Source organism: Lutra lutra, chromosome 4, assembly GCF_902655055.1.
Source record: "Lutra lutra chromosome 4, mLutLut1.2, whole genome shotgun sequence".
Taxonomy (NCBI): Eukaryota; Metazoa; Chordata; class Mammalia; order Carnivora; family Mustelidae; genus Lutra; species Lutra lutra.
In genome coordinates this window covers 47208161-47216754 of record NC_062281.1, presented here as the reverse complement: position 1 = coordinate 47216754, position 8594 = coordinate 47208161, and the positions used below count along the sequence as shown (strand labels likewise).

Sequence of the window (8594 nt, the reverse complement as noted above, 5' to 3'; positions counted from 1 at the left end):
GTTTAGGATAGTTATTAAATATTACAGTCATCTCTTAACATACATAGACAATAGAGAATATCTGAACTTTAGAGGATTAGACTCAAGAAAACACTACATCAAAAAAGAACAGAATGTAGCAGAAAAGACATTGTAAACTGTGTTTGAACCAACATTGTCCATGCAATCAGCCATGTTAAAGGAGAAATAATTTTTCAGTGTTTTAATCTAGAAACATGTCAATACAATTGCTTATATGTTGAATCATATATTTGATTTTTCTCTGCTTTTAAAATGTGTTTTGCTTTATCACTATAGAATTTTTCTTCTCCTTTTTCATTTTCTTCTTTTATTTAGTCACCAGGTGCTGAATACAACACTGGAGAGTCCGAACTGAATTATGAAGGTTTTTAGAAGGAACCTCAATCCAATGAGGAAGGCTGATATATAAACCTACTTCCTCTGTGAGGACATATACTCTGTGTCCTACTTTTTGCCATGGTTTTTGTTTCTAAAGTCCCAGTTTTAAAAAACAAATCTGACTCAATTGTGTTTAAATCAGAGAATAAACCCAGGGTCACTACTTCAGTCAGTCAGAGATTACTATCTGGTGCTTAGTCAGAGAGTAAAATTGATTGAGGCTATCAGGACAACTACTGCTCCAAAAAATAAACTTCCAAGGATTCCTTTTCAAATGTTGAGGAACAATTAAGTTGTTGATGACACCATTTCCACCCTCAACAGCCATCCCACACCTCAGTGGAACTCCATGCAGCCAGTGTATGAGGATTCTTAATCCATTCTTACCATTATTTCTTGCATTAGAGCAAGTTTCTATGCCTACATCCCCAATAACAGATGTTGAGGAGACTTTAAAAAAAACTGTACAACTGAACATTTTTACAGCTTGGCTACATGATCAGCAGTGTTTAAAATAGGCTCTATACCTTCAAAAGTCAATTCTTTTTTATAAGAAAAAGGAGAAGCAAGATAGCATTCATGAAAGGCCTATCCAGATGTAATATATCTTATAAGAAAAAGTGAAGATCTAAGACAGAGGTCAGCAAACTTGTTCTGTAAATTTAGAGCCAGATAGTAAATGCTTTAGGTTTTGTGTACTGTCTCTGTCACAAGCATTCAATTTTGCCATTGTAGCATAAAAACAACCATAGATAATATATAAGCAAATGATTATGCTGTTGTCCAATAAAACTTTATTGATGGACCCTGGAAATGAAATTTCATATAGTTTTTATGTATCTTGCAATATTATTCTTCTTTTGATCTTTTTTTAACCAACTTAAAATGTACAAACTATTCTTAGTCCAAGGTAAAATAAGAACAAGAGGTAGGCCAGATTTGGCCACAGGTTGTAGTTTGCCAACCCTTGACCTGAGATATAAAGAATTTGCCCAATCTGAATCAGAATGAGATCCCTATCTTTTCAATTCCAGTTCAATAGTCTCTTCACTACACCTACACCATTTGATAGCCCTCTAAATAAAAGAGATATAGACAGTGATGGGAGAACAAAATTATGAGGAAATGGGAAAAACTGCAAGAAAGACCATAAGAACAAATGGCACATTTCCAAGTTTCAATACCTCTTTGATTGGATAGATATGTAGTCATGACAGCCAAGAGAAACTGGGCAGATTATAATCTTATCTTTGAATTCAATTTACTTTGGAATCAGGTGGAGAATAGACAGGAGACATGTCCAGATCCAATAGCATGGATTTCAACAGGAATGGCTACACATAAGTCAGTTAAACTAGAAATTCAGGAACTAGGGCCACCAAGTATCACCTCATTTTTGTGCCACAAACATTTCACTCATGCTGCTACCCACCCCCTGGAAACTTCTCTACATTTCTATCATCTCAAACTCAGATTCCAGCCAGTTTTTTAAGAGCTGTATTAAATGTGACCTTTCTATTAACCTTCTATTTCCCCCATATAGAAGAAATAGTTCTCCTTTGTTCTCCAAAATCATCTTATACTTTAGTGGAGACATGTTAATGCTTGAGATATCAAAATCCAGGTAGCAATTCACCCATTGAGAAAGAAAGTCCAAGTGGAGACCGAAGAGAATCAGTTCACCACAATTAGAAATGTAGGCTCAGAACATGAGCTCTAGGTGAGTACTAACAAAGCTGTAGAAACTGAACTGAGGCCAAAATATCCCAAAGGAGTTATAGGTTTAGGAATGTTTCAATAAATCTGGATGTTCAGTCTGCAGGTATGACCATGCAGTAATAAATCTAAGCCAAAGCAACAACTCCAGACTCCACCAGACTACAGCTGTAGATCCAGAGATTTAGCTCTTACTGGATAGTGAGCAGAGGTTATGCAGAGACTATAGTCCTAGGAGAACCCAAGTCATGAAAACCTAGGTTCAGAATAGGGTTCCCCCAAAATAAGGTAGCAACAATTATAATAAAATACTGTTACTACTACTACTACTAATAATAATAAGTCTTAATGGAATTATACCATGCCTGACACTAAATTAGGTGTTTTATATGCATTAGTTCATTCAATCCTCAAAATAATTTTATAAGGTAAGGATTATTACTAGCCCAAATTAACACTTAAGAAACTAACCCTAGAGCTTGAGTGTTTCTCCCAAAGTTAAATAGTGTTGATGTGCTAGAGAAAAAACCCTACCTAAGTTTTCCTGTAAGTCAGTAAAATTAACCAGATATATCATCAGCACAAGAGGAGTTAATGAGAACTGAATATGTGGTTTATCTCTAATTCAACAGTTTTCATATGCAATGAAAGTGAAGCTTTTCAAAACAATGGAAGTATCTCAATTGTGTGATTTGCTCCAAATTGTGGCTATAAATCTTAATCTAATCCCTATGGGTGAGAAAATCTGGAGATTGTGATAGCGAATTAAGACTGGCCAGAAATTATACCACATAGTGCCCACTGGTTTGTCCAGTGGGAAAGACAGATACACAAATGAAAGGGAACACTTAAGTTACTGGAATTAAAATAAAAAACTTAAAAAAAAAAAAGAATAAAACAAGAGTTTATAGGTGAGATGGGTAGGGGAAAGTAAATATTACAGAAAGGTTTGCAAATTTCTGGTTTAGATGAATAGCAGAAACATTTATCTATCTATCTATCTATCTATTTTAAAGTTTATTTATTTATTTTAAAGAAAGAGAGAGCATGAGCAGGAGGGGAAGAAGGAGAGGGATAGAGAATCTCAAGTAGACTCCATACTGAGCACAGAGCATGATGCAGGGCTCAGTCTCACAAAACTGAGATCAGGACATGACATAAAATCAAGAGTCAGATGCTTAACCTACTGTACCACCCAGGCACCCCTAGCAGAGACTTTTAAACGGGGGGGGGGGGGGGGGGGGGATAGGGAAAGGTCTTATATTTCTGAAAGATGCTAAATAATATAAGAACTAAAAAATTAATATTGATAGCAATTCCACTTCTGGGTATTTATCCATCAATACACAAATGAAAACACTATCTCAAAAAGATATCTGCACCCTCTGTTTATTGCAGCATTATGAGTAATTGCCAAAATATGGAAGTAACCTAAGTATTCACTGGTGAATGAAAGCATTAAAAATATAATATATAAATATACACACACAATGGAATATTATTCAGCTACAAAAAAGAAAGCAGACCATGCTTTTCGTGACAACATGGATAGAGCTTGAGACCATTAAGTGAAATAAGTCAGACAGAGAATGACAAAGACTGCATGATCTCATTTATATGTGGAATCTAAAAACAAACTGATAGTAGTTATCAAAAGTGGAGGATGTGGGGTGGGTAAAATAATCCAAGGGGGTCAAAAAATTAACATTAACATTGAATGTTTCCAATTAGAAAGCCATTGGTGATCTTGATTTATGTTCCTTCAGTGGAATAATGGGGCCAGAATGCAGAGGGGATTGAATGTAAAATGGGAGTGGAAATAATGAATAAACTCTCAGAAAGAAGTCAAAAATCACACTCTATGCCACATTTCTTCTAAGTGGAATAAAATTTTCTCAAGGTAGCCACTCCTCAAAGCAAAAAAATCAAAACTTACAGAGCACATACACTAACCTTTCTACAAATTTGATGTTTCAGTTTAGATATTGACTCATCCAAGAAGCCTGTGCTAAGACCCACCCTTGCAACACTGTTGGGAGCCCCTCCAATGTACCCTGTACCTAAGTTTACAGAAGTTCCAATAAAATAAGAACTATCTCATTTTATTGAAGGTTGTAGGGAACTGATGGTATCTATCACCTATTTGGTAATGGAGTAGAATAATATGCCTAGGAATCCATTCTCTCGGTACCCTTAAATTTAAACCATGTGTGATTCCATCCCCCCCACCAGTTTATCTATTGTATCATTTTCTCCTCTTTGTGAATACTGTGATATTATTATGGATATGTTACAGATTATATTGAGGTATGATTGACCTTTTAGTTCACATACTCCATGGTACTGCTATTTAGCATCTATTGTGTGTAGCCAGTAGTTTTCCAGGAGCCTTGAACTGATACCTACCCTTCTCACTAGCGTGTTCCCTAGACAACACCTTGCAGAGTCACAAGGTAATATAACTTCTGATATGACAACAATTCACCCTTGTGAACAACCATCTCTCCTTTTTCTCAAGGCTTTCCCCTCCCATGTCCCTTAGAGAAGATTCCCACAGAGCTTACCTAAACTTGTTTTAGTTTTAATGGTATAATCTGGACTTAGTCCTTGGACTCTAAAGCACTGTATCATGGCCCCTAATAAACTATATGCCCCACTTCACACACACACACAAAAAGTTTAATACATACTATTTTTCATTGAAATACCTTATTTTTTGTGTGATTTGTGAGGATAATAATATTAATTGCTTCATAGTATTGCTTGAAGAACAGTGTTGACCCATAGGAAGCACCCACCGTGTAATGTCAGGTCCTGTTATTATCATCATTATCATCATGATTACTGGCTGAATCTAAACTACCTGAGTGAGGGGTAGTTTTATTCACATTACCTAGAATAAGTATGAGTTCTCAATAAGTATTTGTTGAGTTACTGAATAGTGGATAAACAAATTTACTAATTATCAATTAATTAATAAATACTACACAAATAAATTATGAATTTGACTTTTGAGATTATTTTCTATTTTCCCCTAAGGAAAACCAATAGTGACATATAGGATTGCAAAGGACAATATTTCTCACTAGAACTATAAAAATCTCTAGTGCTTCCAATATGTATGTAAAAATTAGGCAAAAGTAGAAGTAGCCATAAAAACATCTAAATTTATGCCACTAGAGCTTACCTTATTATGAGAAAGCTTCTTTCACAGAGTGGAATTTCTAAAACACTTCAAATCAAAAAGTAGGTGATCTTGTGAATATCTTAAGACTTAAACCTTCTGAAAAACAATTTGGCAATGTTTATCAGAAGCCTTAATAATGCACCAATTCCTTTTCTAGAAATATTCTCAAATAATAAGAAGAACATGAATAAATGTTTCTTTTTAAAGATAATTGTAACAACAAGGTTTGTTAACATTTAAAGAAAATAAAGAATCTAATATCAATAATAAGATGAAATGTATTATTCTACATTTGTACTATGAAACCCTGAGCAATTATGTAAATTGATATATATATTTTTTTAAAGACTTTATTTACTTGACAGAGATCACAAGTAGGCAGAGAGGCAGGCAGAGAGAGAGAGGAGGAAGCAGACTTCCCGCTGAGCAGAGAGCCTGATGCAGGGCTCAATCCCAGGACCTTGAGATCATGACCTGAGCTGAAGGCAGAGGGTTTAACCCACTGAGCCACCCAGGCGCTCCCGTAAATTGATATTCTTATACCATGTTTCTTATAATGAAAGATGTTCATGACATGATAGTCTACAAAACAATAAGTAAAGTATAATATCATTTTTGTTTATTGAGAGAGTAGAAATAACAAATAGGGAAAGAGAGAGAGAATTAACAAAATGATGGTATGCAAGCCCAGAAACATAATCTTTTTTGAGTACTTACTTCTCTTATCTCTTATCTGACCCTGTTCTTTTTACTTTTTAAATGTTCTCTCCACTTACCATTCTCTTCATCATTGTTGTCATAATCTTGATTTAGAAATGCCACGATTTTTCATGTTTTTGTGGAAAAACTGTTAAGTGAAGCCCCTGTCTTCAGTGTTGCCCTTCTCAAGCCCACACTCCGCAGGGAAGTTAAGAGAATGGTCTTTCTTCAGTGCCAACCTGAATACTGCATCATGTTTTCGGGGCAAAGTCTAAGGTCTTTGGTGTCACATATTCCACAATTAAAGCTCTGACCCCCACTTACTTACCTCTGCAACTCATTTCACATGGTTGCTGTGTCCGTTTACCATTTGAGTTCAGACCAAATGGAACTATTTGCATGTTTCCCAAGTTTACCATGATCACTCCTATGCACCTTTATGCAAGATGCTTTATCCACCAAAAGCAAGTTGTCTCCTTATCTAGCTGCTATTCATCTTTTGTAGATACAATCATTGCTGTTTAAAATCAAACGGATTATAGGCTCTTTTGTTAATGCAGGCATTCATTTCAGTGATAAACTATAGCTCCACATTCAGAAATGGATAAGGGACATGAAGACTAGAACTTCAAGGTCTCTGTGGGCTTTTCCATGAAGCTAAACAAGAATCAGAAAGAGTCAAGCATATAGCCCTTTGTTGAACTCAGCACATTTCTGAGACTTTGGGCAGGCAGAGAGAGTCCTTATTTTAGAAGGATATTGAGAGTCAGTTGTTTTGTATCCTGTCAAAGGTTGATTTGTATTTAGAAGCAATCAGACTGGCCAGAAAGTGGAGAAGCAAGGGATTCTTGAGAAAGAAATGGAGATAAGCACTATTGCAGAAGGCTAGCACCAATGGAAGAGACTGTCCAGTGAGAAATTGCCAGAGTAGAGTGGCCATAGTAGTTGTTGGTGTCCCACCCACATTTCCTCTGACAAGCAAATGCAGGTGCACCCCTCCCCCAGCTTCTGCCAGCACTGGCTGCTCTTGGCTCACAGCTACACCTTTCTGAAAATTGCCTATTAATCATAGTGGCACCAATACAGAAATGCCTGAGAAGTTATACCCTCCTCCCAGAAGTATTCTGCAGCTGACTAACACAGAGGTACAAAAAGCCTAGTCCCTTGCCCTTAGCAAGGACAATACTGTAGGGCTATTTTCATTCTAGAGCTCACTACCGGATCAGTTGAATCCATGTTTTTGTCTAACTTTTCCCCTTGTCCCTTCCTGCTTTCTTCATTCCCTTACAGATTACACTGGAGCCATTCCCTAATAAATCATTGCCCAAGAAAACTTGTCTCAGGCTCTGCTCCTAAGGAACCTAGCCCAGGATAGTGACCTGTGACTTTTTTAAGGCTAAGAATGTGAAATACTAAATTTTAAGATTTTTTTTAAAGATTTTATTTATTTATTTGACAGAGAGAGATCACAAGTAGACAAAGAGGCAGGCGGAGAGGGAAAGAGGGAAGCAGGCCCCCCGCCGAGCGAAGAGCCCTACGCGGGACCTGATCCCAGGACTCGGAGACCACGACCCGAGCCGAAGGCAGCGGCTTAACCCACTGAGCCACCCAGGCGCCCAATTTTAAGATATTTTTATTGCAGACATAAAAACTCTCCCATTCCTTTCCGTCGGGCGGCAGCCATCAGCTCAAAGGTAGGCCAAGATGGGCGCTTACAAGTACATCCAGGAGCTATGGAGGAAGAAGCAGTCCGATGTAATGCGCTTTCTTCTCAGGGTGCGCTGCTGGCAGTACCGCCAGCTCTCCGCGCTCCACAGGGCCCCCCGCCCAACCCCGCCCGATAAAGCGCGCAGGCTGGGGTACAAGGCCAAGCAAGATTATGTCATATATCGGATTCGTGTGCGTCGTGGTGGCCGCAAACGCCCAGTTCCTAAGGGTGCTACCTACGGCAAGCCTGTCCATCATGGTTTTAATCAGCTAAAGTTTGCACGAAGCCTTCAGTCTGTTGCAGAGGAGTGAGCTGGACATCACTGTGGGGCTCTAAGAGTCTTGAATTCTTACTGGGTTGGTGAAGATTCCACATACAAATTCTTTGAGGTTATCCTCATTGATCCATTCCATAAAGCTATCAGAAGAAATCCTGACACCCAGTGGATCACCAAACCAGTCCACAAGCACAGGGAGATGCGAGGGCTGCATCTGCAGGCCGAAAGAGCCGTGGCCTTGGAAAGGGTCATAAGTTCCACCACACTATTGGTGGTTCTCGCCGTGTGGCATGGAGAAGACGCAATACTCTCCAGCTCCACCGTTACCGCTAATCAAAGTAATGTTTGTAAAATTCTTACCTAATAAACAATTTAGGACAGTCATGTGTGCTTAAAAGTGTTCTTTAATTTGTCTGCTAAATTTAGTTGTCTGCAGATTGTTCCATGAATGCATTGTCAAATTATGAAAGTTAAAGTGCAATAATGTTTGAAGACTATAAGTGATGGTGTATCTTGTTTCTAATAAGATAAACACTTTTGTCTTTGCTTTATCTTATCAGGGAGTTTATATGTCAGTGTTTAAAATACTGTTTGGTATAATAGGTATA

At 37.7% G+C, this 8594-nt stretch overlaps 1 pseudogene; it reads left to right on the top strand.

Annotated features, from left to right (window-relative positions):
* Positions 1-7661: 7661 nt before the first annotated feature.
* Positions 7662-8370, top strand: LOC125098756 (60S ribosomal protein L15-like; annotated as a pseudogene).
* Positions 8371-8594: the final 224 nt, after the last annotated feature.